Raw genomic sequence first — 20,422 nt, 5'->3', positions numbered from 1 at the left:
GTAGCAGAGTGTGAGGAAGACAGATTCTGGCTGAATGATAAGTTCAGTGAGATGCTGGCCACTTCCTGACAATGTGATCCTGGGCAAGCCACTTACTCTCTCAGAGACTTAGTTTCTTCTGCAAAATAGACTTAATAGTCCTTGCCTCTCGGGGTTGTTGTGAGGGTTAGAAATAGTGTATGTATGGCAAATGGTTTAGCTGTGGTTATTGTTCTTACTAATTTACATGTCCGGATAGTAAGGAGATTAAACAAGTTTCCTGTTTGGGGGAAGACACAATTTAGAAGTGGAGATAATGTGTTTTCTAATAATTAAAATAAAAGTTAAATAGTGCCAGAAGATAAATTCAAAGTCTTTTTTTTTTGGCGGTACGCTGGCCTCTCACTGTTGTGGCCTCTCCTGTTGCGGAGCACAGGCTCCGGATGCGCAGGCTCAGCGGCCATGGCTCACGGGCCCAGCCGCTCCGCGGCATGTGGGATCTTCCCGGACGGGGGCATGAACCCGTGTCCCTTGCATTGGCAGGTGAACTCTCAACCACTGCGCCACCAGGGAAGCCCCCAAAGTCATTTTTACTGAGTTCATAGACTGCAGATACTCCTGCCTGGAAGGTAAAGTGGGGTGATCAGGGGGAGGGCTCCATGAAGGAAGAGCAGCCATTTGGTCTGGGTTCTGAAGGAAAAATCAGATTTGAAAACAAGATGGACATTCTGGGAAACACAAGGTAGATTCTAAACACAGAGAAGAATTTCCTTCTAATTTACTACTATCTTCAAGCTTTTGCACTGTTGCCTGGTACTTTTAAAAGGTTTTGAAGTAGAGATATTAAATTCCACCATGTTCTGGCCTAAGAAGTTATTTTTCCTTCGAAGGATCTGGCAAGGGAAAAGTTAAAGAGCTTCGGAGAATGGCCTATTAACAGAAAGGAGCTCCAGAATCTGGGTCCACCTGGAGGAAAAGCCAGTCTCCTTTAATAAGCAAATGGGAGAGCACAGCCACAATGTGAGAGCCATCCATTATCACTCCATCAATCTTTCCTTCCAGGTAGCAAGGTTTAGTGACTTAATGAAGTGATAAGGAGCAAGAAACTGACACATACAGAGGCTAAGTCTAGAAGTAGGGGATGTCAGAGGTCATTCTCATTTTAATCTTTCTTTGCTTTTAATGTCAAAGACCTTGCTCAAAGGTGAGAACCCCAGAGTTAGGATTAACACCGAGTTATCTCCACTCTCCTTTTGGCATGTCTGAGAAAAGGAAGACTTCTTGATGACTGTCATATAAAATAGGAGACTGCAGAAGACACACACACACACACACACACACACACACACACACACACACGTAATGAAACCCCCAGGGATGGCCAACCTTAATAAAATAGCACGAGCTCATAGCTGCTCACATTACACAAGGTTCCCTTCTCGGCCCTGCAGTGTGGTGCTGAAATGCTGTCTAAAACTTTTTGCTGCTGTCTTCATACCATGGCCATATTTTGAAGCCTATGACTTCATCACTGTCTGAGTTGCCAGGGCTAGATGCCAGGAGAAAGGGGAAGGGAGGAGGAAAGGAGGGAGAGGAAGCAAAAGTTCAGCAAGTTGAACTTATTAAAACATTTAATTCCGCCTTTAGAATTCAATTATATCATTTGCACAGAGGGTCTGTGTCTTGTTCTTTTTCCCTTCTCCCCTCCCTCCCTCCCTTCCTTCTCTCTCAATGCTGCTGAGACATAAATCTAGAAAATCTCTAAGCACCAAAACTCTGAAGTCATTCACTGGGGCACAAGTCTCTTAGGTCTAAGGTTTGAAATGAGTGGGATGAAGTGGAATTTTCTTGAGCTCCATTGTAGAATATTTTTCCACACTGGTTTTCTTTCTACCCTCACACTTTCCTCTCAAGAGGTCAAAGGTCACTCCCATTTCATAACCACCATTTTTTCTCCTTGACTTTGTGCCCTATAGGGGGTGTCATTAATGTGTATCTAATGGGATGCATGTCCCTTGAAATTGTGCACCATCCTGCCCCTTCCATGTACAGCTAAAGGAAGAATGGATCAATTGACAGGAAAAAAAAAAAGAAAAAGAAAATCCACTTCACCTCAAAATCTTAGAACACAGTCTTTTATAGATAAAACACAAGCACATTTATATATACTCATGTTTTGATACTGGTTGGTAGATTAAGGACAGATACCGAAATAAAAACAGCTCTTTAGTATTTTCCTTAGCTAGATACTCATTTTTCACTGAAGAATTAGGCAAGTGGCTAATCTTTCATGTCCATAAATCCCACGGATTATTTAATATTCTACAGTGGAATTTTGAGTAAATCAAGACAACTTTTATTTACACAAAGTTTAGATTCACAGGTTACTTGAATCCAGTATACCTTAGAACCAGAATATTAAAAATACAAAAATTTGGAAAAAAGCCATGATGCCTTTTTAAATTTAGTTTTTAATCTTTATCAAAGTTACATGCACCTAGTTTAAAGAGTCAAATATCTCTAAAGGATGTGATGAAAAACCATCAAGTCTAGATTTCCCAAAGGCAACATTTTTACCTTTGGTTGTTTTCCTTCTTATTTATAAAATACACACTTATTGTGCTGTTTCTTTATTTTTTTAGTTGTAAACATTATCCTTTTGCTCACCACTATGGAAAATGAAGATCATAGCTCTGTTATCCCTACCTACTCCCTGCCTCAAGCTCACATAATTCTCTTTGCCCCTGCTCCATCCTCCCGATATAACTGTATCATATTTTGATTGAACCAATATCCAGTGCTTATATTATGAAGTTAAGCCATATAGTATGCTATGAGTACCTTTTCCTTTCTTTCACAACTTTTTTCTCCTTAGAATTAACAGCCGTCATTTCTTTTCAGTTTTCTAAGTATTTATCATTAATTCACCCCCAAACTCTCTGCATCTAAGTAATCCTCCTGATATTTTCAAACGTATTAGGAACTCTATTAATATTGTCTGTTTTGGAGACATCCTTCCTACAGTCTTCTGATCTGTTCTAATTTGGAATGGTAGCTTTCTTTGCCAGGTATACACCTAATTCCTGGAATCTCCCTTAATCATACTGGAGATTCCCTTTCCTTTCTCTTGAGTCAATTCCCTATTTCCTAGACCCCATGTCTCCCTTTTTCTTCTTTTTCTTCCTCATTTTCATGGCATTCTTCTTCCAATTGCTTCCTAAGAAAGGGTGATGAGAGCTAAGTTTTTTGAGATCTAGTATTTTTGATATTATCTTTATTCTATCCTCAAACTTGATTGATAATTTATCTAGGTATAACATCTAGGCTGGAAATATTTTTCTCAGAATTGTGAAGGTATTAGTCTGTATTTTAGTTTCCAGTGTTGTTGTGAAGTCCAAAGCAATTCTGATTTTTTTGATCCCTTGTATGTAACTTTTTCTCTTGGAAACATAAGATTTTCTTGTGAAATTTCAAATGATGTGCCTTGGTTTGGGCATATTTTCATCTGTTGCATGGGTCCTTTCAGTCTAGAAAACTTGTACTTCAATAATGGGAAATTTTCTTGAATTACTTATTTGATGATTTCTTTCATTCTTGTTTTCTCATTCTGAAATTTCTATTATTTATACATTGGACTATTAGTATCCATTGTGTAACTTAGCTTTTTTCTTCTATTTTCATCTCTTCGTCTTGCTATTTAAACCTGCTAGGTTCTAGGACCCTCTAGAAAATTTCTTCAACATTATCTTACAAATTCTCTACTAAACTATTCATTTCTGCTGAGATATTTTTAATTGCCAAGAGTCTTTCTCATTCTTTTCTGTACCATCTTGTTTCTGTTTCATGAATTTCATATCACTCTGGAGATATTAGTGATAAGTTTTTTGATGTTTTCCTCTCCCAGCATAATTTCCATGTTTGCTTTTTGCTTGTTTTGGTCTCTTTTATAATAGAGGCTTTCCCTTAGATTAGAAGACCAATTTCTTGCTACCTGCTTACTGTAGGTGAGCAGGTGGGGCCGTTTCTTGGTGAAGCTCTAATATCTAATTAACAGACTAATCAGAATCTCCTAATCTCCTTCTAGAAGGGTATAAAGTCCAGCTGCCAGAGTTCTGGGAGCCTGGATGGGAGCGTGGCTGGGGGCGGGGTTTGTCTTAAGATCTAGAAGTTAGGGACTTCCCTAGTGGCGCAGTGGTAAAGAATCTGCGCGCCAATGCAGGGAACACGGGTTGAGCCCTGGTCCAGGAAGATCCCACATGCCATGGAGCAACTAAGCCCGTGCACCACAACTACTGAGCCTGTGCTCTAGAGCCCGCGAGCCTAAACTACTGAGCCCTTGTGCCGCAACTACTGAAGCCTGTGCGCCTAGAGCCCGTGCTCCACAATAGGAGAAGTCACCGCTATGAGAAGCCTGTGCACTGCAATGAAGAGTAGCCCCTGCTCGCCGCAACGAGAGAAAGCCCGCACACAGCAATGAAGACCCAGCACAGCCAAAAAAAAAAAAAGAAGATCTAGAAGTTAATCTTTCACATAAGCCTCTATTTTCTCTATGGTACACCCACCCTCAGCTGTGCCTGCTGTCCTGCAGGGTGAATAAAGGACATTTGCTTGACTTGGGTAATAGGAAAATGGTATTGGGGGGTTCTCATGTCTTTTTTTTAAACTAGCCTTGCTGTTTTCATCCCTACCCTCATCCTTACTTCAAGAGGGAACTGTTTCCACAAATTCCTGAGTCTTTAGGGAATTCTACAGAGCAAATTATGTTGCTTCTTGGCTTTCTCCATTTCTGACTTAGGAGTCAGTGTTCCCAGGTCTGCCAGTTTGTAGATCTATTAAAAATTACTTTTCTTTATAACTAAGGCAAGTTTTAAAATGGAAAATAAATATCTACCTTTGGAAAACAATATGTGCAGATAACATTGCTGAGAATAGCCAAATAATTGTTTTGAAATAACATTAACACCAAGCTAGTCTAGGAACACATATCCAGTTGGAGCATTCAGCAAATATAACTATTATGTTCTACAAAGGGAATAAATTGTTTGATAGCAAAAAAAAAAAAAAAAAAAAAATGCATTGGCCCACTGTCTATCTATGGAGGGAATCTGGGTTGACTGAGCTTTTAGCCAGAGTCTCTGGGGCACCAGAAAGGCAAAGATGTCGTCTTCCTTAGCAAGAAGAAGATCTGAGCTGAGGGGAAGGGGAAGCAGCAACCCACTCAGGCCACACTCACCCTGACACTATCAGCAGTAAACAACACAAAACTTAAAGTTAAGGGCTTCCCTCGTGGCGCAGTGTTTGGGAGTCCGCCTGTCAATGCAGGGGACACAGATTCGAGCCCTGGTCTGGGAAGATCCCACATGCCATGGAGCAACTAAGCCCGAGCACCACAACTACTGAGTTTGTGCTCTTGAGCCCACGAGCCACAACTACTGAAGCCCGCGCGCCTAGAGCCCGTGCTCCGCAACAAGAGAAGCCACCGCAATGAGAAGCCCGCACACAGCAACGAACAGTAGCCCCCGCTCTCTGCAACTGGAGAAAGCCCGCGCGCAGCAACAAAGACCCAATGCAGCCAAAAATAAATAAATTAATTAAAAAACAAAAAACAACTTCTTAAAGTTAAGACTGAACATGAAGGTGTGAAAGTTGATGTCCTAACCATTGCCTTTTTTTATACTTTACAATATATGAAGACAAAAGATTCTGATGAAGAAGTTGTTCAAGATGTAATCAGAGTGTTCATCGAAAAGGTAGCACAATGAATACTCTTAGGAGCAGAAGTGGACTACATAGGTCTTTTACTAGAATACAAATTATCCAGTAAATTTGTGTGCAATGACCCAAATATCACAGAAATTTCTGGCTGTGAAGAAAGTTTTAATATCTGAAATTCCAGGACTATTTCTTTGGCTGTAAGCTCTAGGAATGCTCATGGAAGCCTTAGGATATACTTAGAGAAATCATATGACTGCCCAGTTCTTAGGCAGTTTTACAAGGAAAATAAAGGAATGTGTTTTGGGAAAAAACATGACCACCTCACAATCTGACATACTTATTCTATCAAAAAATGTCAATATCAAAGGAGAAACTAATAAATTAAAGACCTACTGAGCATCACTAATATCTGTATATAAAACAATAAATTGAATTTTAGGTAATCCCCCCAAAACAAGATTGTTGTTTATTTTTAAATTTTCTTTATAATACTTGTAATATTTTATTTTGTAACAGATACATCTGCTCCATTATGTTAATAGCTTTTCCATTTAGCTATGAGAGTTAGAGTAATCTGCTGTAGCCAGCATATTACAACACACAGACACTGTTTCCCTAATTACCATTTGTCTTTCAATCTACATTTATTATCTACCAGGCTTTCCTTTACTGTATGCTTATAACAATTTTTGCGGCCACCTACATTAGTTCATATTTCTTCTGGTCCCCTTGATATCTTGCCTTGTTGCTTCACCATTTTAATGTTTTTTAATTGTGTTTGTGGGCTTCTAAGGCTAATAGACATCACATTAGGAAGTGTATTTGGCTTTTTGTACCAGGTAGAAAGATGTCATGTCTACTGTCAAGCGGCTCATAGACATTTCTCTTCACACACACACACACACACACACACACACACACGAAAAAAGAGATAAGGAGGACCCAGAAAATTCCTAATACAAACCAAAAACCCAAAGGTATATGAGAAGGCACACGTCTATTTTATTGGGTTGGCCAAAAGGTTCATTCAGTTCTTTCCATAAGATGGCTCTACTAGTGCTTAGTTGTCTTAATTTATTCAAAACAATTTTGTTAGACTGTATTGTGACAGCTGTCATATCAGTGTGCATTTAAAAAAAAAACATCAAAATTGGCGAATTTCTGTGTAGCCATTTTAATATTGAAGATGGAAGAAAAAAAGCAACATTTTCGGCATATTATGCTTTATTATATCAAGAAAGGTAAAAATGCAACAAAAGACTTGTGCAGTGTACGGAGAAGGTGCTGAGACTGATTGAATGTGTCAAAAGTAGTTTGCGAAGTTTCACGCTGGAGATTTCTCGCTGGACGATGCTCCACGGTCAGGTAGACCAGTTGAAGTTGACAGCAATCAAATCGAGATATTGAGAACAGTCAATGTTATATCACGCGAGAGAGAGCCGACATACTCAAAATATCCAATCAAACACTGAAAATCATTTGCACCAGCTTGGTTATGTTCATCGCTTTGATGTTTAGGTTCCACATAAGTTAAGCGAAAAAAACCTTCTTGACCATATTTCCGCATGTGATTCTCTACTTAAACGTAACAAAAACATTCCATTTTTAAAACAAATTGTGATGGGTGATGAAAAGTGGGTGCTGTACAATAATGTGGAATGGAAGAGATTGTGGGGCAAGCAAAATGAACCACCACCAACCACACCAAATGCCGATCTTCATCCAAAGAAGGTGATGTTGTGTATATTGTGGGATTGCAAGAGAGTCCTTTATTATGAACTCCTTCCGGAAAACCAAATGATTAATTCCAACAAGTACTGCTCCCAATTAGACCAACTGAAAGCAGCACTCGACGAAAAGCATCTGGAATTAGTCAACAGAAAATGCATACTCTTCCATCAGGATACCGCAAGACCGCATGTTTCTTTGATGACTAGGCAAGAACTGTTACAGCTTGGCTGGGATGTTCTGATTCATCCGCCATATTAACCAGACACTGCACCTTCGGATTTCCGTTTATTTCAGTCTTTACAAAATTCTCTTAATGGAAAAAATTTCAATTCCCTGGAAGACTGTAAAAGGCACCTGGAACAGTTCTTTGTTCAAAAAGATAAATTTTGGGAAGATGGAATTATGAAGTTGCCTGAAAAATGGAAGAAGGTAGTGGAACAAAACAGTGAATATATTGTTCAATAAAGCTCTGCGAAAATGAAAAATGTGTCTTTGATTTTACTTAAAAACAGAAGGAACTTTTTGGCCAATCCAATACTAGTAACTTTTTTTTTTTCCACACACACACAGTATTTTATTTTTACAAGAGATAAATAAACTAACACCAAGCATTGTAAATGGATGACCACAATAAAAGCAACAATGACTGCATTCATCAAACACGAAACATACTACGTCATAATATTGACATTCAGTCCAGTAATCCTCCACTGTAACAGCTCCTGTACTTTGCAGTGAAAATTGATTTGTGTATTTTTTGCCTGAGTCCTTGTGGGATTTTTTTTTTTAATTCAAACAGAAAGCCACAAAAATTATAATCATCCTCATCAGTTCACTCAGTCCCATGTAATTAATTTTTTTAATCTTGAGCTTTTGTTAGCACTTTTATGAATTCATCAGTTTTCCACTGGAGTTCTGAAAATGACTATTCATTCAGTTCAGCAGTATAGTCAGTTACCAGAAACCTGTACTTGTCAGAGTCTTTTCCATGAATTCCTTGAAGATGAAACCCTTTTATAAGAACATATTTGCAAAAGCATCAGAGTACACCCAGAACTGTATGTAAATGACAAAAGACATAAAAGTGACCATGGTTAAAGATTTGATGAAAGTTCATAATAATGCAATTGACAAGGAAATTTAGTTATTTCTGAGATATACATTTTAAAGTAATAATTAGAATTATGACTTATAACATTATACCAGAACATATAAGAATTTTAGAAATTTCATGTAATGTCTGAAACATTTATATTAACATATTTCCATACAAATAACCCAAAGAAAGTTTAGTATTAGTTTTTGTTTGTTTGTTTGTTTTATACTGCAGGTTCTTATTAGTTATCCATTTTATACACATCAGTGTATACATGTCAATCCCAATAGCCCAATTCATCCCACCCCTCACCCCCCAACTGCTGCTTTTCCCCCTTGGTGTCCAAACATTTGTTCTCTACATCTGTGTCTCAACTTCTGCCCTGCATACCGGCTCATTGGTACCATTTTTCTAGGTTCCACATATATGTGTTAATATACGATATTTGTTTTCCTCTTTCTGACTTACTTCACTCTGTACAACAGTCTCTAGATTCATCCACGTCTCTACAAATGACCCAATTTCATTCCTTCTTATGGCTGAGTAATATTCCATTGTATATATGTGCCACATCTTCTTTATCCATTCATCTGTCGATGGACATTTAGGTTGCTTCCATGACCTGGCTATTGTAAATAGTGCTGCAATGAACATTGGGGTGTATGTGTCTTTTTGAATTATGGGTATATGCCCAGTAGTGGAATTGCTGGGTCATATGGTAATTCTATTTTTAGTTTTTTGAGGAATCTCCATACTGTTCTCCATAGTGGCTGTATCAATTTACATTCCCACCAACAGTGCAAGAGGGTTCCCTTTTCTCCACACCCTCTCCAGCATTTGTTTGTCGATTTTCTGATGATGCCCATTCTAACTGGTGTGAGGTGATATCTCATTGTAGTTTTCATTTGCATTTCTCTGATAATTAGGGATGTTGAGCACCTTTTCATTTGCTTCTTGGCCATCTGTATGTCTTCTTTGGAGAAATGTCTATTTAGGTCTTCTGCCCATTTTTGGATTGGGTTGTTTGTTATTTTGATATTGAGCTGCATGAGCTGTTTATATATTTTGGAGATTCATCCTTTGCCCGTTGATTCGTTTGCAAATATTTTCTCCCATTCTGAGGGTTGTCTTTTTGTCTTGTCTGTAGTTTCCTTTGCTTTGCAAAAGCTTTTGTTTCATTAGGTCCCATTTGTTTATTTTTGTTTTTATTTCCATTTCTCTAGGAGGTGGATCAGAAAAGATCTTGCTGTGATTTATGTCAAAGAGTGTTCTTCCTATGTTTTCCTCTAAGAGTTTTATAGTGTCCAGTCTTACATTTAGGTCTCTAATCCATTTTGAGTTTATTTTTGTATGTGGTGTTAGGGAGTGTTCTAATTTCATTCTTTTAGATGTAGCTGTCTAGTTTTCCCAGCACCACTTATTGAAGAGACTGTCTTTTCTCCATTGTATATCCTTGCCTCCTTTGTCATAGATTAGTTGACCATAGGTGCGTGGGTTTATCTCTGAGCTTTCTATCCTGTTCCATTGATCTATATTTCTGTTTTTGTGCCAGTACCATGTTGTCTTGATTACTGTAGCTTTGTAGTACAGTCTGAAGTAAGGGAGTCTGATTCCTCCAGCTCCGTTGTTTGCCCTCAAGACTGCTTTGGCTATTCGGGGTCTTTTGTGTCTCCATACAAATTTTAAGATTTTTTGTTCTAGTTCCATAAAATATGCCATTGGTAACTTGATAGGCATTGCATTGACTCTGTAGATTGCTTTGGATAGTATAGTCATTTTCACAATATTGATTCTTCCAATCCAAGAACATTGTATATATCTCCATCTGTTGGTATCATCTTTAATTTCTTTCATCAGTGTCTTATAGTTTTCTGCATACAGATCTTTTGTCTCCCTAGGTAGGTTTATTCCTAGGTATTTTATTCTTTTTGTTGCAGTGGTAAATGGGAGTGTTTCCTTAATTTCTCTTTCAGATTTTTCATCATTAGTGTATAGGAATGCAAGAGATTTCTGTGCATTCATTTTGTATCCTGCAACTTTACCAAATTCATTGATTAGGTCTAGTGGTTTTCTGGTGCCATCTTAGGATTCTCTATGTATAGAGAATGTCATCTTCAAACACTGACAGTTTTACTTCTTCTTTTACAATTTGTATTCCTTTTACTTCTTTTTCATCTCTGATTGCCATGGCTAGGACTTCCAAAACTATGTTGAGGAACCTCCATACTGTTCTCCATAGAGGCTGTATCAATTTACATTCCCCAAACTTCCAAAACTATGTTGGACTTCCAAAACTATGTTGAATAATAGTGGCGAGAGTGGACATTCTTGTCTTGTTCCTGATCTTAGAGGAAATGCTTTCAGTTTTTCACCATTGAGAATGATGTTTGTTGTGGGTTTGTCATATATGGCCTTTATTATGTTGACGTAGGTTCCCTCTATGCCCACTTTCTGGAGGGTTTTTATCATAAATCGGTGTTGAATTTTGTCAAAAGCTTTTTCTGCATCTATTGAGATGATCATATGGTTTTTATTCTTCATTTTGTTAATATGGTATATCACATTGATTGATTTGTGTATATTGAAGAATCCTTGCATCCCTGGGATAAATCCCACTTGATCATAGTGTATGGTCCTTTTAATGTGTTGTTAGATTCTGTTTGCTAGTATTTTGTTGAGGATTTTTGCATCTATATTCATCAGTGATATTGGTCTGTAATTTTCTTTTTTTGTAGTATCTTTGTCTGGTTTTGGTATCAGGGTGATGATGGTCTCATAGAATGCATTTGGGAGTGTTCCTTCCTCTGCAATTTCTTGGAAGAGTTTGAGAAGGATGGGTGTTAGCTCTTCTCTAAATATTTGACTAAAATTCACCAGTGAAGTCTTCTGGTCCTGGACTTTTGTTTGTTGGAAGAATTTAATCACAGTTTCAATTTCATTACTTGTGACTGGTCTCTTCATATTTTCTGTATCCTCCTGGTTCAGTCTTGGAAGGTTATAGCTTTCTAAGAATTTGTCCATTTCTTCCATGTTGTCCATTTTATTGGCATAGAGTTGCCTGTAGTAGTCTCTTAGGATGCTTTGTCTTTCTGTGGTGTCCATTGTAACTTCTCCTTTTTCATTTCTAATTTTATTGATTTGAATCCTCTCCCTCTTTTTCTTGGTGAGTCTGGCTAATGGTGTATCAATTTTGTTTATCTTCTCCAAGGACCGGCTTTTAGTTTTATTGATCTTTGCTATTGTTTTCTTTGTTTCTATTTCATTTATTTCTGCTCTGATCTTTATGATTTCTTTCCTTCTGCTAACTTTGGGCTTTGTTTTTCTTTCTCTAGTTCCTTTAGGTGTAAGGTTAGATTGTTTGAGATTTTTCTTGTTTCTTGAGGTAGGTTTGTATTGCTATAAACTTCCCTCTTAGAACTGCTTTTGCTGCATCCCATAGATTTTGGATCATAGTGTTTCCATTGTCATTTGTCTCTAGGTAGTTTCTGATTTCCTCTTTGATTTCTTCAGTGATCTCTTGGTTATTTAGTAACGTATTGTTTAGCCTCCATGTGTTTGAGTTTTTTACAGTGTATGTATGGGTCTTGTTTTTGTATCCATTCAGCAAGCCTGTATCTTTTGGTTGGAGCATTTAACCCACTCATGTTTAAGGTAATTATCAATATGTATGTTCCTATTACCATTTTCTTAATTGTTTTGGGTTTGTTTTTGTAGGTCCTTTTCTTCTCTTGTGTTAGAGAAGTTCCTTTAGCATTTGTTGTAGAGCTGGTTTGGTGGTGCTGAATTCTCTCAGCTTTTGCTGTCTGTAAAGCTTTTGATTTCTCCATCGAATCTGAGTGAGATCCTTGCCGGGTAGAGTAATCTTGGTTGTCAGTTCTACCCTTTCATCACTTTAAGTATATCATGCCACTCCCTTCTGGCTTGTAGAGTTTCTGCTGAGAAATCAGCTGTTAACCTTATGGGAGTTCCCTTGTAGGTTATTTGTCGTTTTTCCCTTGCTGCTTTCAATAATTTTTCTTTGTCTTTAATTTTTGCCAATTTGATTACTATGTGTCTCAGTGTGTTTCTCCTTGGGTTTATCCCGTATGGGACTCTGCGCTTCCTGGACTTGGGTGGCTATTTCCTTTCCCATGTTAGGGAAGTTTTCAACTATAATCTCTTCAAATATTTTCTCGGGTCCTTTCTGTCTCTCTTCTCCTTCTGGGACCCCTATAATGCGAATGTTTTCACATTTAATGTTGTCCCAGAGGTCTGTTAGGCTGTCTTCATTTCTTTTCTTTCTTTTTTCTTTATTCTGTTCCACAGCAGTGAATTCCACCATTCTGTGTTCCAGGTCACTTATCTGTTCTTCTGCCTCTGTTATTCTGCTATTGATTCCTTCTAGTGTAGTTTTTATTTCTGCTATTGTATTGTTCATCTCTGTTTGTTTGTTCTTTAATTCTTCTAGGTCTTTTTTAAACATTTCTTGCATCTTCTTTTTTTTTTTTTTACAGCTTTATTGGAGTATAATTGCTTCACAATGATGTGTTAGTTTCTGCTCTTGCATCTTCTTGATCTTTGCCTCCATTCTTTTTCTGAGGTCCTGGATCATCTTCACTATCATTATTCTGAATTCTTTTCTGGAAGGTTGCCTGTCTCCGCTTCATTTAGTTGTTTTTCTGGGGTTTTATCCTGTTCCTTCATCTGGTACATAGCCCTCTGCCTTTTTATCTTGTCTATCTTTCTGTGAATGTGGTTTTTGTTCCACAGGCTACAGGAATGTAGTTCTTGCTTCTGCTGTCTGCCCTCTGGTGGATCTAGTAACGTTTTTTTAAATGGAGGGCATGGGGCGAAAAGGGTCATAGTAAAATGTTAAAAAACTGAAAGTAATACCGTTTTATCTGAGAGGTTGGCTTTTTTTTTTTTTTTTGAGGTTGGCTTTTAAATTATTGAACAACAGAGACTGAATAAAGAACTTAGATTTATATATAAGCCCTATATGACACAAGCCAGAATCTAGATTTCATAATATGGTCATCATTTTCTTAGCAAATAATTACAGTCTTCGGAATCAAATCCACAATTCAGTTTGGACTCTATAAAGCACAGCACAGTATTGTACTCATGACCAGTGTCAGGCTCCCTGTGGCCTGGGTCTTCTTCATGTTTCTATCTTAGCTCTTAATGCAGGAGTGTCAATTCATATTTCCTCCAATTATATTTTCCTATTTTAATATGGATTTCAATTTTTTTTTTTTTTTTGCGGTACGCAGGCCTCTCGCTGTTGTGGCCTCTCCTGTTGTGGAGCACAGGCTCTGGATGCATAGGCTCAGCGGCCATGGCTTACGGGCCCAGCCGCTCCACGGCATTGAGGGATCCTCCCGGATTGAGGCACGAACCCGTGTCCCCTGCATCGGCAGGCGGACTCTCAACCACTGCGCCACCAGGGAAGCTCTCAATTTTTTAAACACTGATTTTGGGGAACAGACAGAACATCTGGCTTATATACTTATATGCTAATAACATCATCTTATACTTTTGCTGTGTATATTTTGTTTCAAGGACTATAGACATGTCAAATATAAGTGTGTTAATAAAGGAATCTGTGAGAATGGATCTTAAATGTAGCCTCAAGCATAAGATACCTCTTTTCACACCATTGTAAATGACAAGTAGATTGAGTCCATCAACTATAATTGTAGTCCATGGAGAATTTATAAGAGACATCATTATGAGAGAGAGAGAAAGAGGTGGGGGGGGTAGAGATTGGCAGGGAGAAGGAGGAGGGGAAGGGGAGGAGAGGATAGAGGAAAGGGAGAGAGGGGAGAGGAAGGACGGACAAACAAATGAAAGAAATTGGTGGCTAAATTCTGCAGCAGATAATGCAACAGCTTTCCACTTCTGAGAGCTTTGCTCAGGAACTCTGCCATAAAAATCTTCGTATGTTTCAGAGTACAGTACCTTGCATATACTACATGCTTAATACATAATTTGTTGTTGGATGAAATCAATCCTCGTGGGTTTAGTGCCCCTCTCACTCTGGATCCTGATGATTCTCTGTGGTTATCAAGGCATGTCATATAACCAGCCTTTTAAGATTTAGGTTCAATTGCCAAGTTCTTCCTGGTCTCCGGAGTTAGCCTGGGGAAGGCAAGCCCAGAGCAATACCCGCTCCTGGAGACAGTACTTGGTGAATGGTTGAATGCCTTCAAAACGGAGGCTTTTTATTTCTCTCTAAAGCAAACCCTGAATGAAAGCGAGTCTTAACAAATACAAATGTGATCAAACAGTAACAGAGATGTTGTATTACTATGAAAGATAGTGCCAAACCATTTCATTTGAAAAAAGTAGTGATTTGATATTTTCATTCAAATCCAAATTGTTTCATGGGAAGAGGAGGAGACAATATTGCTTAAATTTTCTTTTACAAACAATTTGTAAAAGTAGTAAAGTCCTTGTCTGAAGAAATTAATACGGTTTATTTTTTCCTTTAAAACTATAATTTATAGAGGATGTTGTGTAGTGTGTTTGAGTTATACCAAGTGCTTTTATACTGAACTTCAACTCATTAAAATATTTAAGTATATTTATCTGCCGTTTGACTATTCCATTTCCTTCAAATATTTGAAGATGCTATATTATGCTCAACTAATTTAATTAATGTGGAGATCATTTTTCCTTTAAAACAAGGCTTGATAATGCCATTTCTTTGCTTCAGGTTTATGTAATAATAGAGAAGAAATGAAAATTTCATCATATTTAGTTTCAAATGAAAATCAAGAACAAATGGGAATTCCTTGTCTTCAGCATGTTAAATTTTATGACCAGCTAGAGAATAAAAGTTATATTGAGAGTTGAAGTAAATCAAAGTTTGAATGTGTTGTTATATTTGCATTATACATTTAGCACAAGTACTGTCAAATGGTACTTGGAGTTTTTATATGGCTGCAGGCTACATAGAGTAGTTTTGAAGAGCTAGTTAGTTGCCTGCATGATCTGCTTAGGGATAAAATGTGGATTATAATTTTCCCCATAGGCGGCCTTTAGCAGCATTCTAGCTTATATTATGTTCACCACTTCTAATCCAGAAAGTCTTGACTTTGGATCATGTTTGTTTTCAGAACCATAAAAATTATATAGTTAAAATAAAAGAATGTGCAAAAAAAAAACCACTTAATGATCATAAACTCATCTTCTAGACTCCTTGAAAAGTATGGTTATTTGAAGCTCAAAAGAGTTAATAACATAATCACTTGGAAGAAAGTCATTCAATGAAGATCTGCCTTTTCGTCTCACACACAGACAGACAGACAGACAGACACACACACACACACACACACACACACACACACAGAAAAATGGTTGGCCCCTAACGTATTTCCCTAAAGTATTCTATAGAAAATAACACCAGGTTGTGTCAAAGAACAGGCCTGAGGGTTCCCTGGGAAGTTTGTTAAAAATGCAGATACATAGGTCCCAGCCCGCAAGATTTGGTTTTTGTGGAAGAAAAGGGAATAAAAACTGGATTTCTGCATTTTGAAAGTCCTCTCCATAGAGTCTGATGTTCCCAAAGGTTATAAACCACTGTGCTAGAAGCCCATCACTGGTTGACAAGCCTTTGGAACAGCACAGTCTTGAATCCTAATGTGTATATGAATCACCAGGGGATCTTAAAATGCAGACTGTGGTTCATCTGGGTTGGGGGCTGGAATTCTGTGGTTCTAACATGTCCCCAGGTGGTTCCAATGCTGCTTGAATAGCAAAGATGGGATTTTCCTAGCCATTTTGTAGGTGAGCTAACAGGCATTTGTTTTGAAGTGCTCTACAAGAAACTGCAGTATTAATAGGAGGCAGCATTGCATTGTGAAAAGATAGTTCATCCAACAAGCATTGACTGAGAATTTGCTGCATGCTAGGTTCTTAGGCTTTTGTGTTTATGACTCCCCTTGACCTTTCCTCGTGAGGCTAATATTTATGTGTCCTTTAGAAAATCTTCCCTCGTCCAGTAATCCTTGGCTGTGACGCTGCAGTGTGCTCCCCCTGCATATTGCATTAACTTTAATCATAGCAGTTGTCACACTGGGTTACACTTATCTACTTTCTTATCTATCTTAGAATATAAAGCTCTTGAGGGCAATACTCATGATTGTACTTCAGACCTCAGAACGCTGTCCATGAAAGACAATCAGTGAATATGTAGGATTATTACTTAACTAATTAATTAAATAAGGTAACATAAGCAAAGCCTCAAGCTCCAACTCTATTTCCTTTGTAAATTCAACACTGACCTCCAGTTAGGTAAAAAGTGAGAGTAGCTGAGGGTTCTTGCCTGCCTCTGGAAGGCTCTCCTTGGCTGGCTCTGACCCAGAATTTTTTGGCAAGGTGATGACATTCATGCAGGCTCTCCTTAATCAGAAATAAATAGGAAAATAATTGGTCAATCCCAGCAAGGAGCATGACTGGTTTTAAAATGCATCAACAGAACACTTACATGGACACAGAGGGCACTTGGCATGACCCTGATTTCCCTTCCTGAAGTACGGGATTTGGCAATCCACTTCCATAGCCTACCCAGCTCACATGGAGCTTCCAAGGCAGACAGAGCACATAGGACCTGCAACAGCACCTGTGGTAGTGCCTCAGCTCCAGCGCCTCACACTGCTTCTGCTCATGTGCTTATCTCCATAAAGTGCAACCAAACCCACATAAAGTTTTATGTTTTACTGGTTGCCTGTGACCTTATCTCTTATTGGGCCAGGGGACTGATGGTGAAACGGAGTAATTCGCAGGAGCAGCTGCAGAGCTGCTTATTGAGTCATGGTGCGGCCATCCCCTTTGCTGGGGAAAACTCAATTATCTCTGATGTCCAGTACTCGATAGGACCAATTCTCTTCCACAAATACACTGGGAATTTCCCATTAATCACATGATATTTTTGTAGTAATCTTAAACCTAAAAGAGACTACAAAGAAAGAATACATAGAAAATAGTATTTAGCACATATTTATTGCACGCCTATATTCGCAATACATACATTGGGTTATAAAAGATACAAAGATCTTTGTATTGCAGTCATAGCTCTCAATGAATTTCAACCAGCCAGTAGTTTGGAAACTGAATGGAAGTTATTTTTGACAGGAATAAAGACGCAGACTTAGAGAATGGACTTGAGGACACAGGGAGTGGGAAGGGTAAGCTGGGACGAAGTGAGAGAGTGGCATGGACATATATACACTACCAGATGTAAAATAGATAGCTAGTGGGAAGCAGCTGCATAGCACAGGGAGATGAGCTCGGTGCTTTGTGACCACCTAGAGGGGTGGGATAGGGAGGGTGGGAGGGAGACGCAAGAGGGAGGGGATATGGGGATATATGTATATGTATAGCTGATTCACTTTGTTATAAAGCAGAAACTAACACACCACTGTAAAGCAATTATACTCCAATAAAGATGTTAAAAAAAAAAAGCACCCTTCACACTCCAGCCCAATTAAGATTTTATTCTCCCCTTTGCTCTCCTCTCTTCTGAGAATGTACTTGGAATCTGGGCTGAAACTGCTTGCTTCTCCTTTTCCTCAGATCACCAGAGTGATGTTTTATCTGAATTCATGGTTGTGGCATGCTCTCTTAGCACATGCTTTGAAAAGGTATCACTTCCTGGCTTCTGTCAGCCTTTCTTCCCTAGGCTGGACCTTACTCTTGTTTGTCTCTGAATTGCCTTTGATGAAATTTCCTCTTCTCAAACTCAGATACCCAAGAGGGCAAAGATGCATACCACGCATCCCTGTCCCTTTAGATGAGTAGTTCTCAAAGTGTAGCCTGTAGACCTCTAGGCGTCTCTCAGATGCTTTCAGGGGATCTTTGATATCTAAATGATTTTCATAATGGTACTAAGACATTGTTTGTCTTTTTTCACTCTGTTGACATTTGCACTGATGGTGTAAAAGCAAAGGTGGATGACACTTTAGCATTTGAGGCAGTGACACCTACCTGTACTAGAAGTCGTTGTATTCATCACTGTCACCATTTGACTTAAGAAACAAGATGCTGGTTTCATGTAAGAATGTCCTTGGTAAAGCTGTAAAAGTTTGCATTTTATTAAATCTTGAGCACACATCTTTTTAATATTCTGCATGACAAAATGAGGATACATGTAAAGCACTCTGAATATTTGTGTTGAGGAAGCACGTGCATAATTTTTTGAATTGCAAACTCAACTAGTCATTTTTTTCATGGAACATCATTTTTACCTAAAGAATGACTGACAGACAAACTATGGTTATTTAGACTTGGGTATTCAGTAGACACCTTCTGGAAAATGAGCCAAGTGAGCCTGTCACTTCGAGGAAAACAACTGACAGTATTCGAGCTTTCAAGGGAAAATTAGAAACTTGCACCTGCCACCGTGAATTTGACAGCTTCCCAATACTTAAAGACTTCTCTGTTGAGATCACTGATGAGATTAAGAGGTGGGATTTTGTATACTGTATGATTAAATGTGTCAACGTTTGGAAGATCTGTATAACTCAGTGAACCAATATTTTCTATGACTAGTGCGTGATGTAACAGAATCATGATGGACTAAAGATCTATCCAAAGTGTAAAACAGGGGCTTCGCTGGTGGCGCAGTGGTTGAGAGTTCGCCTGCCGATGCACGGCACACGGGTTCGTGCCTCGTTCTGGGAAGATCCCACATGCCGGGGAGCGGCTGAGCTCGTGAGCCATGGCCGCTGAGCCTGCGCGTCCGGAGCCTGGGCTCCGCAACGGGAGAGGCCACAGCAGTGAGAGGCCCGCGTACCGCAAAGTGCAAAACAGACTAAAGAATTTTAATATAATGAAGTATGAAAAGTTCATTGCTATGGTTTCAGATTCCACATTGCAGTTTGAGAAATTGCCACTTACTGAATTTGATGTAGTATCAAGGAATATCCAAAATTATCTGAAAAGGCTATTAAAATACTCTTCCCTTTTCTGTTTATCTATGTGAAGCTAGATCTTCTTCACACACTTCAATCAACACAATGTAACACAACAGAATGAATGCAGAAGCACGCATGAGAATTCAGCTGTCTTCTATTAAGCTCAGACATTAAAGTGATTTACAGAAATAGAAAACTATGTCACTATTCTCATCAAATTATCTTAGTGTTAGAAAACATGATTATTTTTCATAAAACATTTGTGTTAACATACTGTTATTTTATTTTTAAATTAATAAACAAAAGATTTAAATATCTTTTTATTTCTAACATGGTGAATACCAATAGATAGAACCCACAAGAACAAAATATTTTTTAAGTACTCAGTTATTTTTGAGAGTGTAAATGGGTCCTAAGACCAAAACGTTTGAGAATTGCTGCTTTAGGTCACACATTTTTATATACTAATGATTGACTGAAGTTCCAGTTAACTAAAACTTTGGAGGAGGTTATTTAAATTGGCCCTTCCCTGAAAGAACATAGTCCTTGATTAACATTCCCGGCCCCTGCACGAGCATATCTAGAGGTAGGGAAAAACAGATACATTTTTCAGGGTACATGAGACATATTCAGTGTCTGAAATGAAACAATTTCAGTAAAAACACCAACACAAGCAAAGTATTAAGGACCTCAGATTATGAATTCTAATCCAGTTCCTTCACTTTATTAATATGACAATGCCTCAGGCCTAGTTTTACCTTTAAATAAAAAAACTTCTATTTTAGCTGTTTGGAATGGTACTCTTTCTAAAAGATGTCACATGTGTTTTTGCATCTAATTAGGCTACTAAGGTGATTTAAATATTTTAAATGAATTGCGATCATTATTATTAATGCCCATTATTGTACTCAAATACAGCAGAGGCACTAAGTCCCATTGAGCATGTGAAAGTTTTTTACACTTTCATTAAATGTATTCTGAGTCTTTTTTTTTTTTTTAAGAT

General features: G+C 38.2%; 2 protein-coding genes across 7 annotated transcripts in view; one reads left to right on the top strand and one right to left on the bottom strand.

Annotated features, from left to right (window-relative positions):
- Positions 1–20,422, bottom strand: part of LOC109548757 (uncharacterized) — a 304,090-nt gene that overhangs the window by 131,647 nt on the left and 152,021 nt on the right. The window lies entirely within an intron of this gene.
- Positions 1–20,422, top strand: part of SYNPO2 (synaptopodin 2) — a 172,229-nt gene that overhangs the window by 104,430 nt on the left and 47,377 nt on the right. The gene's annotated exons all lie outside the window — the stretch shown is intronic.

The sequence above is a fragment of the Tursiops truncatus genome, chromosome 5 (genome assembly GCF_011762595.2).
Source record: "Tursiops truncatus isolate mTurTru1 chromosome 5, mTurTru1.mat.Y, whole genome shotgun sequence".
Classification (NCBI taxonomy): domain Eukaryota; kingdom Metazoa; phylum Chordata; class Mammalia; order Artiodactyla; family Delphinidae; genus Tursiops; species Tursiops truncatus.
Note: the sequence above shows the minus strand (reverse complement) of the source record. Positions and strands in the feature narration are given on the sequence as shown.